This window comes from Lissotriton vulgaris, chromosome 3_1 (genome assembly GCF_964263255.1).
Source record: "Lissotriton vulgaris chromosome 3_1, aLisVul1.2, whole genome shotgun sequence".
Taxonomy (NCBI): Eukaryota; Metazoa; Chordata; class Amphibia; order Caudata; family Salamandridae; genus Lissotriton; species Lissotriton vulgaris.
In genome coordinates, this window is record NC_141689.1 from 6171050 (window position 1) to 6187737 (window position 16688).

The window sequence follows — 16688 nt, forward strand, 5'->3', positions numbered from 1 at the left end:
GCTGAATTAAGCTTCCTAGAAATAAATGCTATGGGGTGAAGTTGTCCGGTGTTCACATTTCGTTGGGATAACACCGCTCCCAATGCGACCTCTGATGCGTGTGCCTCCACCATAAAGGGCAAGTCCGGGTTGGCATATACGAGGACAGGGGCCGAGGAAAACGTGGTCTTCAGCTGAGTGAATGCGTCTTGAGTGTCTGCAGTCCATTCAAACTGAACGTTTTTCCTGGTAAGGCGGGTCAATGGAGTTACCATCTCGGAGAATCCTATTATGAACCTACTGTAAAAATGTGCGAAGCCCAAGAGGCTCTGAATGTCTTTCACTGTTTCAGGCCTGGGCCATTCTTTCCCTGCTTGGACCTTTCTGGTGGCCATCACTTGACCGGATGGTGTAAGCATAACTCCCAAGAACTCCACCGTTGTGACATGAAATTCACACTTCGTGATCTTGCAGTATAACTGGTTGTTTTGCAATGCCTGTAAGATGTTTTTCACATGTTCCACATGTTCTTCAGTAGACTCAGAGTATATAAGAACGTCGTCAATGTAGACGACTACGTATCGGTCAAGATGTTCTCGCAAAACCTCATTCAAAAAAAATTGAAATGCGGCGGGGGCGTTACAAAGCCCAAATTGCATCACGAGATACTCATAGAGCCCATACCCCGTCTTAAATGCCGTCTTCCACTCGTCTCCCCGTCTTATATGGACCAGGTGGTAGGCTCCCTTTAGGTCCAGCTTGGTATATATCTTCGCCTGTCTGACTTGTTCTGGTAGTACAGGGATCAATGGCAACGGGTACTGATTCCTTATCATTATGGCATTAAGCGCTCTGTAATCGATGCAGCATCTCTTCTCTCCGTTCGCCTCCGGAATAAAAAAAAGGAGAAGCAGCAGGTGATCTGGACGGCCGAATGAATCCTGCCGCCAGATACTTGTCCAGGTAACTCCGAAGATGTTCGTTTTCAGGGAGAGTGAGAGCGTATATTCTACCGCTAGGTATCACGGCACCCGGCATAAGGTCAATACGACAGTCGTATTCCCTGTGAGGCGGGAGGATCTCGGCATGTACATCGCTGAATACGTCTCTGTAGTTGTGGTACACAGTGGGTAAAACCACTTCCTTCTCGGCTGCTGTGGCAATGTATTGCAAAGAGGCGAGTTCTCTGGAGGGTTTGTTCAGAGGTAAAATACAGTTGGTAATGCAGTATTCTGAATCAAACACCACTGTACCTGATGTCCAGTGTATCGATGGTTCATGCTTTCCCAGCCATGGAAGACCTAAAATCACCCCGTATTGAGGGGCTCTGATGATGTTGAATGACGGGGTTTCCTGATGGTATCCATAGTAGATGAGTACATAATCAAGGGTATGTTGTTTTATGGGACCGGCTTCCAACTCCTGGCCGTCCACCGCAAACACCGTTTCAGGCACGTCTTTTGTCACAAGACTTGCTCCTAACCGTATGGCTACATCATAATCCATGAAACACCCCGTGGCTCCTGAATCCACCATAGCTCTTATGTCCTTCACCACGGTATCAATCATCAGAGACATGGCCAGGAACACATGGTGTTTCTCGTATGCAGTATTAGGAGTTATTGAAGGTATAATATTCACACTTGAGGGTTCCCCTTCTACCACCCTCAAGCTTTGGAGTTTTCCGACTTAGTTTCTGAACTACCAGCAACCGATTGTCCAGATCTAAATATCCCAGTCTTTGGTTTCACTGGGCAATCACGGAGGTAAGGCCCTTTCTTCCCACAATAAAGGCATAACCCCTGTTTTCTTCTATGGTCCCGTTCACTCAGCGTCAAGGAGGCTCTCACCGCCCCAATCTCCATGGGTTCGGCTGACGCGGATGTTTTATCACCCTGACTCACGCGATCAAAAGGTTGTAATGGACGATCCTTCGTTTTATGATCTCCTTTACGGTCTCTTAGTCTATGATCTAGCCGAAGAGTCAGCTCAATGAGCACCTTACACGTGCGTGGCTGAGGATCGATGTGGGCCAAGGAGTCCTTAAGCTCATCGTTGAGTCCTTGATAAAACACCGCAGACTGTTTAGACTCGGGCCATTCAGTTTCGGCTACTAACCGATAGTGATTAAGGTATGTCACCAAATCCGATGTGCCTTGTTTCAGTTGCAAAAGATCCCTGTCGGCAGAAAACGTTTCTGCTCTTCTATCAAATGTCTTTTCGAACTCACGACGGAATTCTTCCCAGTCATACAACAACGGATCCTCTCGTTTCACTATGGGAACTGCCCACTGTGCTGCGTCTCCCCCTAGATAGGAGATCACAAATGCTGCCCGGGCTTGATTGGTGGCAAACATTTTGGGCTTGCACATGAAGTGCAACAGGACTTGAGTCATGAAGACTTGCACCTTTTTGTTGTCGCTTAAAAAGCGCTCAGGAGGAGCCAAAGGGATTTGGGCAGGCATCTCCACTACCACGGATGTTTGAGGCGCTTGATTCCCACTAGCATTAAAGTGGTTTCCTTGTAGTCTGTCTACTCTGGCCTGTAACTGGGCAGTTTCAGCCCTTGAATCAGCTACTTCTTGTCAAGATACAGCGAGTTCCTATTGTACCGATGCCAGGGCCGCCATAACATCATCAAGGGAAGCCATATTTATATCTCAGCGCAATCAAGAAGATGATACAACTTGGGCCAATTATTCTGTCAGGCTCAGTCGTTCTTGTCTTCGGGATGGCGCTGAAGATATCTGGGTTCCACCTCCCGATGTTCCCGGTGTCTAGCTGAAAGCTTACAGATCACCAAAGGCAGTCGAGCGAGGGAGGGAAAGGAAGGGGACTGCGGGGAGGGAGAGCTGTAACAACAATACAAGTGCACTAAGTATACACAATATGAACCGAACATATAACATAGAAGTGCCTTCCTTTACCTCTATACTACAGTACGTCTAAGTTCCTACCTGGAAGGGGGAAAGGTGATGGCCTCAATACCAGAAGAGATAAGGGAATGCCAAAGACCAGAACTATCGTAAGAAACAAAGAACACCCTAAGAATACTGAAAGGTTAACACAATAACATGCAATAAATTCTTCGCATCATACCATTATCAGCAGGTACATGTCTTAGGTCCGAGGTTCTCTGTATCCCCCTGTGAATCTCTCTTCTGAGGTTGAGACAAAATAAACAAGAAAAAAGGTTGCGGAGCAAAATGAAGATGAGGGCAGGGAGACCTAATTAATACGTCTTAATCAGATCAATACCCTCTATTTTGTACAACGTCCTTGTACATACACAATGTTCCTGTAGTTGAGTGAATTATCCTGAGAACAGCGGAACCCGCTAATATCACTCGTTTAGGCCATTAACACAAGTCTGGTATTCAATAACGTCATTCAGGCAGTTCAATACTTTGTATATACAAGAAACAAAATCATGGCAATGTTCACAATCCACAAATGTTCTGCCTAATAGACCCAAAATTGGAATCTCTATCTCCTCGATTCCTTGCTGATGACTGTAAGGAAGGCAAGCCCAAAAATGACGAGAAGGATCTCGCCCCACACAGCTGCCCGTAAATGTGAACAGTGAAAAGTACCCGACCAGAATGGGGTACCTTTTCTCGCTCAAACAGCTGAATCCGCACTTACTTCACCAAAGCAGACTGCTCACCGCAAGCTCTGGAACCAATGTGGAATAATTGGCGGCGGCCCTCATCTGCGTTGCATGTTTATTTCTGGTTTGCGTGCGCAGACGCACGTCACGCCCCTGACGTCCAGAGCATGTCGGGAAATGTAGTTTCACGTTCCGTATTGTGGCGAAGGCAGCTAAAAACGTAAACAAAGTCAGCGGCACACATCCAGATCGTGACAGAGACGTACAAGGCGGGCACGGATGGTGCCAGAATCCGAGAGGAGAAAGAGCGCTCGACAACACAGGTGTGGAAATCACAGAGGCTACGCAGAAGGCGGCAAGGCTCTCGGAAACCGTCTGTGTCTCAAACAGATGTGGAGAGGAAGGCCGCGCTGAAAGCAGTGGAGTCGCTGTCGAGGTCTGATGCCTCCCCTTCAAAACAGGGCACGGAATCGGAGGACCACGCCACAGGGTCGGAGACGGACCAATCAGAAATACACAGTACCAAAGGCCCGCTGGTAACGCCGCAAACGTCAGAAGAGATTCTGAACATTTGACACGGAGGCGACAGGTAGTGGACATTGCTGACGATCGGAGTATTCACGAACTGAAAGGTAATGCAGATGGGGGTCACGAACCGGGATGTAAGACCGCTGCTAACCATGGGGGAACACAGGGGGATGCGGGGGGGGGCTTGCGTAGCTGCCTTCCGGTCTAAGCCACACTCCACTTGCCCTTAAGGCACCCACGGTTACGACCGTGATTTAGGTGGGAAGTTGAGAGGATTGACTGAGTTTGGATGGGAACTGATAACTTGATATTGGGGCCTGTTCTGGGGGGCGTGGGTGAGGGAACTGTTAGGGTTGTTCCTTTTTATTGGCAATTGTTGTATTCTGAGCAAAAGGGAGGCAGGACGTCAGAAGGTTTGAGGGCAAGTTGGGGAGGTACCACCACTTACGATGAAACAGGATTTTGTGTGATGCTGCGACGGGTACTGTGGGACAATGGCTAATACGAATACATTGTGATGTATAACCTGGAATGTGCGGGGACTGCATACAATGACAAGAAGGCACAAGGTACACGCCTATCTGGTCCGCAGGGGGGGGTACATATTGCGCTACTGCAAGAGACACATCTCACAAAACCGAAGGGAATAGCTCTGGAGAGAAGGTGGAGGGGTCAAGTATTTAACACTACCTATTCAGCATTCGCTAGAGGCGCTGTAATATGGATAAGGGCGGGCACCCCTTTTCAGGCAACAAGACACATAATAGACCCTGGGTGCAGGTATGTGGCAGTAGAGGGCAGACTTCAGGGCAGGGACTTTGTACTATGTAATGTAAATGTAAATGTACAGGAATTTATAATTGCCCAAATCGCCGAGCGGTTTCTAAGCGCTTGCTTAGGGAACCCGTCCTGGTATTTCCCTGTGAGATAACCCCGGCAGGGTATCCGCAAGGTGAAAGCCAGGCATCCCGCCGCGAGGGGCCGTTGTGGAGATTAAGCAAGCTATTGCCCAGAGTCGCAGAGTGTGAACCCGTGAATCAAGTAGGCACCGGAGCGAGAATTGTCAAATCCATGGACATTTTAGGACTCAAGACCCCACCGAGCCGGGAATTGAACCCTGGTCCCGGGCTGACCTCTGCTTCCAGGTCTGCCTCCTCTAACCAGTGAGCCACACTTCTCCACTATGTAGTATATATGCACCGAACACTGAACAGCTGACCTTCTTGACGGGACTATCAGGAACACTTGCACACTATTTAGCAGGCCCTGTTTTGGTTGGGGGAGATTTCAATTCGGTGGCGAACACAACTCTAGATAGATCCAATCCACCACTAAGGGACTCCCCCGTACACCGCCTCACGAAGGGTAGATTGGAATGGCAAGTGAGATGGGGCTTGACAGATGCATGGCGCACACATCACCCGATTGAGCGAGACTACTCGTACTTCTCTAGCCTGCATGACCTCCACGTCCGGATTGATGCAATACTATGCTCTCAGGTCGCGATGCCAACTGTAGTACGGACCGAGTACCTTACCAGGACAATCTCGGATCATAACTCCATGTTGATCATTTTAGACTGGGCAGTTGAGGTATTGCGCGTCCCGACTTGGAAGCTGCGGCCTGAGACGTTGGACGATCCATTGTTTCACGCAGCACTGGAGGATTGGATAACCCAGTACTTCGCCGAAAACGAAGGGTCCACTGCCTCTAGAGGAATGGAATGGAACGCCTTTAAGGTGGTAGTTAGGGGCCAGTGCATAGGGAAACATGTAGGCATGCGGAAGGTATTTACTAGAGGATCTGCACAAGTCAGACTCCAAGCTGCGAGAAGCAGAGAGGGCGTGTCCGGGCCACCCCGAACTCCAAGACGAGGTCAACCTGGCTAGGGAAGCAGTAGAAGTGGAGCGCCTCCGCAGCTTTGATTACAGAGCTTACACTCTCCGGGCCCATGTTGAGGGAGACAAGGCTGGGACACTGCTGGCGTGGCTAGCTAACCCCATTAAACGATGCTCCCCGATACTGGCCATTGAGGGGGAAGTGGGCCACATAAATTACTCCCAGACGGAGATACTGAACAGCTTTCAGAGATTATGAGGGCCTCTACAGGAGCGCATTCGAGGGACAAGAGAAAACATTAACGTTTTTCTTGAGGGCCTACAATTACCACAATTGGACCAGGACCAGGCAGACGACTTGGGTAGAGACATTGAATTGGGGGAGATCAGGGGAGCTATAAAACGGATGGCCCGCAACAAAACACTGGGATTAGATGGATTGCCCATAGAATTCTACAGCAAATACCTGAACCTGCTGGCACCGCGCCTCCAAGCGATATATAACGAAGCCAGGACTGCTGGCTGCCTGCCCCAATCTATGCGCGAGGCACTGGTGATCCCGTTACTAAAGCCTGGGAGGGAAAGCAGCAGCCCGACCTCCTATAGGCCACTTTCCATGCTGACCACGGACTACAAAATATTGAGTGCTATACTGGCAGCGAGGCTTCTGCAGCACATGCCCGACCTGGTCCACACAGACCAGTCTGGTTTTATCCCTGCGCGTAATACGACGATAAATATTAGGAGACTCACACGACTGTTGGAGAACACATATACAGAAGCCCAGACGCCCCTAGTCCTCTCGCTAGACATTGAGAAAGCGTTCAATAGTTTGGAGTGGGAGTACCTATACAGAGCCATGGAACGCTTTGGCCTGGGGGACGGCTATATTAGATGGACGCGAGTCCTGTATTCAGCAGCAGTGGCAAGAGTGCGGGTAGGATCCCTCGTTTCGCACCAATATCCGGTGGAGCGGGGCACCAGACAGGGTTGCTCCCTATCCCCCCTGTTATTCGCCCTGGCGATTGAACCCCTCGCGGTCAAGGCCCAGACGGGGAAACATTTTAAGGGCATAGACAGTAGAGGAGGTCAACAATTTATCTCCTTGCACGCAGATGACCTACTGCTATTTCTAGAAGACGGGTCAAAAGCGCTGGAGGGAGCGGAGGGACTACTAAAGCGATTTGGAGAGCTCTCGGGATTGAAAGTTAATTGGTCTAAAACTTGCTTGTTACCTCCGAAACGTGACATGGCACGGCCCGACCACCGACCCTTGCTCAACTGGGAGCCCACCTGCCTGAAATACCTAGGGGTATACGTGTACCACACGGCGGCAGACATGCTGGAAGGCAACGTGGGCCGATATATGCGGGCGCTGAAGGGAAGTATGGCCTTTCGGGCCACGCTCCCGCTCTCGGTCAATGGGCGCATTTCTTTACTGAAAATGATTGCCCTGCCGCGACTTCTGTGTTACTTTTGCACCCTCCCCATCTGGATACCTAGATCCTTTTTTCGTCAATTGAAGTCTCAGCTGACCACGTTCCTATGGGGCTCGGGCAGATGTAGGGTATCCCTGGCGACTGGCAACGCTCACCCGCCCGAAAGAAGATGGAGGACTAGCGGTCCCAGACTTCGAGCTTTACTATCTTGCTGCTCCACTGCAGATTTTTACGCAGGAGGTGGCAAGAGCATACGGAGGTCCGGAGAACGAGAGAGATGGGGGTACACCGCGACATGTCCTGGCCTATATCGTCTTGCAACAATGGATCGCCCTTCGAGATCTGACACTCGAAGAACAAACGTTCAGGCTCTGTTGGAACTGATCTCAACGCCACGCGGGGAGATTGGTCACAGTTGCAGGTCTGGGAGGATGCGGGAATACAGGTTATCGGGGACCTCTACGAGGACGGGGCACGTATCCAGTATCAGGAGCTGCAAGAGCGGTTTGACCTACCACGAGGGGGATACCTTCTGCATGCTGCGGTAACTGGAGCCATACAGGCTCACTGGAAGGGGGGATATATCCCGTTTTATCCAGGAAATTATTTTTTTTAAACAGTTACGGTCCGAGCTAACTTGATTGGTGTGGGAGGGTAAGAACCCGAGTCTCCAGTGGAATGTTCTCACGAGGCCTTATCTACAGGGGGATTCGGTATTCCCGACTTTGAATTGTATTGCTATAGTGCACAGGCGCATTACGCCTTTTTTTGGGTGCATCAGCCTCGGCATATAGTTCAAGTTCAAGTTCAGGGATTTGTATAGCGCACTACTCACCCAGAGGGTCTCAAGGCGCTTGGGGAAGGGGGTGCATTATTTATTGAATAGCCAGCTTTTAAGTTCCTTTCTGAAGGAAATGTGGTTCTGTGTAAGGCGGAGGTGAGTGGGGAGAGAATTCCAGGTCTTGGCCGCCAAGTAGGAGAAGGATCTTCCTCCCATGGTGGATCTATGGATGCGCGGAACTGCGGCGAGGGCCTGATTGGAGGATCTTAGTTGGCGGTGGGTGTGTAGGACAGTCGTGTGTTGAGGCATTCGGGTCCTAGTTTGTAGAGGGACTTGTGTGCATGGGTGAGGAGACGGAACATTATTCTCTTGTTGACGGGAAGCCAGTGGAGGTCTTTCAGGTGACCGGTAATGTGATCTTGGCGAAGGATATCCAATATGAGTCTGGCTGATGCGTTTTGGATGCGTTGGAGTTTTTTCTGTAATTTGGCTGTGATTCCGGCGTAGAGGGTGTTTCCATAGTCCAGTCGGCTAGTGACCAGTGCGTGGGTGACAGTCTTTCTTGTCTCGGAGGGGATCCAACTGAAGATTTTTTTGAGCATACGAAGTACGTTGAAGCAAGAGGATGAGACGGCGTTGACTTGTCTGGTCATCGAGAGGGAGGAGTCTAGGATGAAGCCTAGGTTACGTGCGTGGTCTGTGGGTATGGGTGCTGTGCACCATGAGTCGTGCCAGGCAGAGGGGGATGATCCTAGGATGAGGGCTTCCGTTTTGTCTGAGTTAAGTTTTAGGCGGCTATTTTTCATCCATTCGGCTACTTCTTTCATGCCTTCGTGAAGATTGGTTTTGGCGGTGTTAGGGTCTTTGGTGAGGGAAAGGATCAGCTGGGTGTCGTCCGCGTAAGAGATGATGTTAAGGTTGTGTTGTCGCGCGATGGATGCGAGGGGACTCATGTAAACGTTGAAGAGGGTGGGACTGAGTGATGATTCTTGTGGTACTCCGCAGATGACTTCGGTGGCCTCTGATTTGAATGGGGGAAGTCGGACTCTCTGGGTTCTCCCGGCGAGGAACGAGATGATCCAGTCCAAGGCTTTTCCTTGTATGCCGATGTTGCTGAGGCGTTGTATGAGGGTGTTATGACAGACTGTGTCGAAGGCGGCGGAGAGGTCGAGTAGGATGAGGGCAACTGTTTCTCCGTTGTCCAGTAGTGTTCGGATGTCGTCTGTCGCTGCAATGAGGGCGGTTTCGGTGCTGTGTTTGGCTCGAAAGCCGGACTGTGAGGTGTCGAGGGAGTTGTTGGATTCAAGGAAGGCGGCGAGCTGGCTATTGACGGCTTTCTCAATGACTTTGGCAGGGAATGGGAGGAGGGAGATGGGGCGGTAGTTCTTAAGTTCAGAGGGGTCTGCTGTGGGTTCTTCAGGAGGGCGCTGAGTTCAGCGTGTTTCCAGCTTTCTGGGAAGGTAGCGGAGTTGGAGCAGTTGATGACATCACGGAGATGGGGTGCGATGATGGAGTCTGCTTTGTTGAAGATGTGGTGGGGACAGGGGTCGGTTGGCGAACCTGAATGGATGGAGTTCATTAGGCGGATGGTGTCTTCAGTGGTGATTGGGTTCCAGGCGCTAAGGTTGTTAGAGGGCGGTTTAGGTTCGGAGGTGGGTGGAGTGGACTGTTCTTTTGAAATGTTCTCAAAGCTGTTATGTATGTCGGCGATTTTGTTGTAGAAGAAGGAGGATAACGAATCGCAGAGGTCTTGGGAGCGGGTGCCCCTCTGACATCATCCCGGCACGCATTATGCCATCGGTGGCTGATGTTTTGGCCACAGGAATCCAGCATGTGATCAACTTGTCCCTGAGTACAGGGGAAGTCCTCCTAGATTGGAAACGGGCACTGGTAAAACCCCTGAGGAAAAATAACACCATCCCCTGGACTGAATTGACAAACTTAAGACCCATTTCGCTCCTTCCATATTTTGGAAAACTGACGTAGAAGTTTGTCAATCGGCACTTATCAAATTTCATTGAAAGTGCAGGGGAGTTGGATCCCTCCCAGTCTGGGTTTAGACCTAGGCACAGCACTGAGACTGCCCTGTTGTCCGTCGTTGATGATCTTCGCATGCTACAGGATGCGGGCTTTTCCGCTATCCTGGTGCTTTTAGATTTGTCAGCGGCGTTTGACACGGTGTCTCATGACATCATGACCTCCAGACTAATTGACATCGGCCTGGGAGGCAGAGTGCTGTCCTGGTTAAGGAGTTTTCTCACTAAACGTACCCAAAGTGTCACCATGGGGACGTATCGGTCCGAGAAGGTGAAGATCTCTAAGGGGGTGCCACAGGGCTCATGTTTGAGCCCCACTTTATTTAACATCTATGTGGCCCCCCTGGCGAACATCATGAGATCTCACGGCTTTATTCCGGTATCGTATGCGGACGATACTCAACTCCTCTTTCCGTTTAAAACTCTGACATCTGAAGTGCGAAACTCCTTTGCCCGGGGTATGAAAGAAGTGGCCCACTGGATGGCCTCGAACTACCTACAATGCAACGTTTCCAAAACGGAGGTGATGCTCTTTGGGGAAGCCAAATGCCTGTGGACTCCTGACTGGTGGCCGCAAGATCTGGGCCCAGTCCCTGAACCTAAACAGTGTGTGAAAAATCTTGGAGTAAAATTGGATCAGGAGCTTTCATTGAAACAACATGGAAGCAAAGTGATTGGCTCCTGTTTCCATGTCATTGGGCTTCTCCGAAGAGTGGTCCCCCTGCTCCCTGATACCACCAGAAAAACCTTGGTACAGGCGCTTGTGCTGAGCAGGCTTGATTACTGCAATGGTTTGCTGTTAGCTGCCAACGAGGGGGTCATCTCCAGACTGCAGGTTGTGCAAAACACTGCTGCACGCCTTGTCCTCAATGTCCCTGCACGTACTCCATCTAAACCCCTGTTAACTAAGCTTCACTGGCTTTCAGTGAAACAGAGAGTACTGTTTAAGACATGTTGTGTCATCCATAAGTGCCTTACAGGGAAAGGCCCTGAATACCTGACAAAAAAATGTAATGCCTACGTTCCCTCCCGATCTCTTAGATCGGGAGATCAAGAACTCCTATGTGTTCCTAGGATTAAGAAGGCAAGGCAAGGGGGTAGGGCCTTGTCAGTGGCTGGCCCGAGGCTGTGGAACATTCTCCCCAGAGAGATCAGACAATGTAGGGATCATCTTCCTTTTAGGAAGAAACTAAAAACTTTTTTCTTCCAATATTAGTTATACACCTTACTGTAATATCTCTACTTTGTAGGACCTGCTCTGTTCAAAGATGACGCCAGAGGCGCGGAGATACTCCTTCGGGAGTCGATTCCCTGCGCGGTACAAATTTGTAATAAATAAATAGGCTCCCTCCACAACAGGGCCAACCAAGATACCGTGCCTCCCAGGCGCCATGGGGCAAAGGGACCACCAAGCCCCCAGAAAGGACCAGACAGCAGAAAGCAGATACCAGCAACAAGGCAATCCCAAAATAAAGCGCTTCCCAGGCGCTAGGGGGGCAGTGTCCATCAACCCCCCTAGGGAGGACTCTCAGCAATGCAGTCCAGCAGGCATCCAGTGGCTTGGCAGGGCCCAGGGAGGCAAGCCTTCCCCTGGGCCCAAGCAGCAGCACCCCCCTGGCAGGATTCAAGTAGAAACAAGAACATTTTGTAAGGGGACACAGCCCCTTTTTATACCATAAAATCCTTTGTCTAGCAGGGTGCAGGCAATGTGAGAACCAGCTACAACTGGTCATAGGGAACTCCTTTCACTGGCCAGGCTGGGGACATCAGACGCACCACAGGGGGTGGCGCCAGCATTGTGTGGGGAAAGCCCAGCCCTATTCAGTCCCAGGTGCACCCCTCCCCCACATCAGCATGCTAATCACTCCATTCACCACCGGGCCAGACCCACCCAGACTCTTGGAGCCAGGCTCACCAGCCAGCTTCAGCCAATCACACGCCAGACACAAATATGCCAACTTCTGGAAGTGGCACTTCCACACTAGACACAATCATGCCGCATATATCATTGCGCAGCATTCAATCTCACGAGTTCGCACATACCAAACTCGACCCTGCACTCCCCACACAGCAGGAACTACCATGGGCATACATATTCCCCATTCATTCCTATGAGAGGGCAAGTCACTCTCACTACACGCACTCAGAGTGCGCACGTACTTTCCACTGGAACACAGGAAAAGTGCGCAGAAACCAAGACATCACTATAATTATTTAATAACACCAGGCAAAAAGTTCAGGGTTGAACCTGCCAGAAGGGCCAAGTCCAACATAAACCCTCGCAGGAAAAAACCTGCTCAAGGTAGCCATTACAAGCAATGGGGTAACCCAATGACAGTTTGTGGACCTGGGTGCAGTTCGATATAGAAAAACAACGGTCCTCAAACCAATCCTTTGCCAGATATAAGTCAATCACGTTACTCACACCTTTCAGAGCTCATCAAATGTACCGCTCTTTGAGGTAAACAATTCCTCAAAAGAAAAGAACAAATAATGTGCAACCGCCAATTGTAAACAGAAACCTATAAATGTATTTTGTTATATGGAGGGTATTCCCCAAACAGTATTTTCGTGATCAAAGAAACAGTTTAATAAATTAGGCATTTCCAGATGGATTGTTAAATGCATTCCAACCTGCTATGCTAAAGCTAAAGAACTTTGTACCTCCAGAGCGCATTCAACTCACAAAATAGGGGCATCTATGGCCTTTTTAGGAAACATTCCCATTGCTGATACCTGTAAAGCAACAACATGGTCCACACTACGCACATTTACTAAACACTATTGTGTGGCTGTGTTAGCACGCCAACAAGCCAGTGTAGGACAAGCTGTGCTAAAGACACATTTCCAGACGACTGCAACATCTACTGGTTAGCCACCGCTTTGGGAAAACACTGCTATATATTCTGTGCAAAGCATGTGTATCTACAGCACACATGCCTCGAACGGATTATGTTACTTACCCAGTAAGCATCTGTTCTTTGTATGTAGAGCTGTAGATTCACCTGCGCCGTCCCACCTCCCCCCACAGTTGTAGTTGTTGCAGTTCTCTTTATTTACATTACATACGAATGGACATCTCTTTACTACACTCAAGTTACAAGGACAGATATTACATCCCAACCTTCTCTTCCCTCACTGAACTTGACAGCATGGCTCCTGGATTCCTCCAACATGGACATTTAGGTATTTCTAAAGAATGCTGGGCATTTTAAGAGGTTAAAAAACCTTCCACTAGACGATCATATACTTTCAAATAGAAAAGGTTTAATTTATGGTGTAAACAAAATGATCATGAAGTGATTTTGTGTCAAGAGGATGTGGTCATTCCATATCTTCGTCATTTACCTAAATTTGGACAGCAGTTTTCTTCCACTATGGTACATCTTGTGGCCATTACGGCCTGTACTGAATCTCCTTCATAGAAGTCTTTCTTTGAAATTACAGCGGTCAAAGACTCTTTGGAAGGCCTCAAAAGGTGTTCCTTCAAATTAGTTCACCCTCTCCTCCGTGGGAACTTAGTAGTGTCCTTGCCAAACTGATGGGTACCCCATTTGAACCGATACTTAAGCCCTCTTTGCAGCATCTCACATGGAAAGCAGCTTTCTTGTTGCTATCACTTCGGCTCGTAGGGTAAGTGAAACTCAAGCTCTATGTTCTGAGGAGTAGTACATATTCTTTCATTCCAATAGAGTGGTGATAAGAACTACTTTCATCCCTAACCCTGCAACTCCGACTGAAAGGTCATTACACATTCTTGATATTATAAGAGTGCTAAAGTTCTACCTCGATAAAACCAAAGTTATAAGGAAATCGGATCACCTTTGTGTTAAGTATGGGCTGGTGAAAGGGTTTTGCAACCTCTAAACAAACTATTTCCAGTGGAATAGTTTCTTGTATACTCCTGTCTTACCAGCCAGCTAAAAAAAAATCCTTATGACCGGTGGCAGATTTTACAAGCGGAAAAGCTTCGGCTGCAGCTCTATTAAAGAGTGTAACTGTTTCAGAAATTTGTAAAGCTGCTACCTGGATATCTACTCATACCTTTACTGGGTGGTTCTTTTTCCCTGAGTTTTATATAGCACAAACGTATGAGCACCAGTTGCTTACATAAGGACACATTCATTTTTGAGAAATTAAGTGATTTGCCCAGAATCACAGGATGTCGAGCGTCGTTGCCAAGGCCTGAACCTTGTTCCCCAGATTCGAGGGAGACCTCGTTCTCTAGCTCACTTCGCCACCCCAGTTCAGACCAAGCCATATGCAAATCAGTCTTGACCGAACTGCCAAGCCAGGTTTTCCCTGGACCTGAAACAAGTGAGCTAAAGAACGATGATGGATTCAAACCAGATCTGTGATGGGGGGTGGGTGTCTGAAAATATTCGGTGCTCCGTCCATCATCTCCTTGTGATTGTTTTGTTTGCCCTAAGTTGGCAGGGTATGCCCAGACGTGGGTCCCTTGCTCACTTTGCTACTGGATTCAAGCTAGCCTGGCTGAGGCTAGCTTGTTTACAGTTCAGGGAAGACCTGGTTTGGTAGTTCGGGCTCGAGTGTTCCCATGAGGCCCAGGGTCAAGACTGATTTTTATATAGTTGGGTCTGAACTGGGGTGACGAAGTGAGCTAAAGAATGATGAAGGATTCAACCCAGAACTGTGACTCGGGTGAGTGTCTGAAAAGATTCAGCTCTCCGTCCATCATCTCCTTGTGTTTGCTGTATTGATGAGGATTCCCTGGAAGAGAAGGATAAGTAACTTACCTGTAATACCTCCCACCTATTACCGCCCTCAATAAATTCTATACCCAGGATTCCTAATTTCCATAAAAGTGATCTTACCTGTCACCTGTGAGGCATGATGGGATACAAGGGGTACTGGGAGGTTCTTAAAGACACTGTGCCAATTTTCTCTGTAATTCTTTGAATGGCAGCGTATTTCTTAATAATGGCTCACATTTCCTTTTCCTTGTAACTAAAGGTTTGTGAAACTTTTTTAATAGTCATTGTGTATTAATGACATTATTTCTTGAATTGTGTCAGTTGTTTAAAATGAAATCTCAATGTAGTCTGGCCATTTTTAGCTTTTTTCTGTAAGCTGCAGAGCTACTTATATTCACGAAAGAAAACAAAGGTTTTGCAGCGTGAATTTTTCTGGATGGGTGGGATGTCAACGCCCACCTGGGGCACGAAAAAAAAGAGAAAAAACACTACAATTCCGGACCCAACCACTAGATGGTAGAATAATGCACAGCATAGTGATTGCAGAAAGTGTTCAAGCTTCAAAACTACACCGACAGGTAAGAAACTATACGTTACAGGGAAGTAATGTTAGGTTCAGATTTTATACACAAAATTATAATATCCCTGAAACCTTTTGTTTTTTTGTGAATTTCTAAGGTTTGTTTAATTCTATTTCCGAACTAAAAAGTCCCTGTAACCTTGGGCCCCGAAAAAAATGTTTTGGGCAATTTCTAGCCCATGAGTCTTGGTCCTTCAGAGACCCCCTATCTTCAGTCATATGGGGTGACCACTTATGTCCTATTTAATGTTTTGCTCCCCACCCCCTCCACTGGATCAGTGTCCCACATCACAAAATGGCGCCTAGAACTTTTCCTTTCATTGTTGTGGCCAGTGTGTGTGAATGTATTCTCCTAGGTTGGACGTGTTGCCCTCATATCGTCGGCTATGTTCATGTCCAGCATTACGCCGCACGCTGACACTGTAATCCAAAGAAACTGCTTCCTTTCAGTCAAGAATGCCACGGCACTCTTGTACAGTTGATGATCAAGTTTTATTCGATCCAGACACAAAAAAGCAGCATCAACGCGTTTTGGTGCCCCACAGCACCTTGAGCACGACCAAGGTGCTGTGAGCCACCAACCGGGGTCCCTGCAAGTGGGTTGGAATATTTAGTTCTTATGACTTTTATGAGGATTCCCCTGGAAGAGACATAGTGTTAGAGGTTAGCATTGTTTCCTTGCCTGCAAATCCCTCACCAATCTCCCCAACTCTTTTCTCACCTCTCCCCATTCTAAGAAATGGTCGCCCAGCCATCACCTACATAGGGTTTTAGGTTACATTGTTAAACGGCATAGCCACTGATCAAAATACTGCAGGTTGTGTCTACCTATATGGGCTCTAAACAAAGGAATGAGGAACTGGCGTCAGGGCACTATTGTGGCGCTATATGGCTCCAATGATGTTATGGCCCTGATGCCGAAATGGAGCCGAACTCCACCTAATGGTTTAGGAACGCTGTTGGAAAGTTTTTGCATCCTGTCTGGCACCTTGGGATATTCAAAAAGTGAGTAATCAGCAGGTAGGTGAAGCATTCGCCAGAAAGATCATTGTCTAGGGTAAGTAACTTGTTCAACCTAACTTTCTCTGTGAAGCACTAGTAGAGAGCACAGCTTTATGAATTACAAGTTGGTATGTCTGCTGCTTCTATATTTAACTTTTTTAATCAAATTAATTTGTGTCT

General features: G+C 48.4%; 1 protein-coding gene across 1 annotated transcript in view; it reads left to right on the forward strand.

Annotated features, from left to right (window-relative positions):
* The window catches only part of LOC147725803 (uncharacterized), a 443482-nt gene that overhangs the window by 415723 nt on the left and 11071 nt on the right, over positions 1–16688 (forward strand). The window lies entirely within an intron of this gene.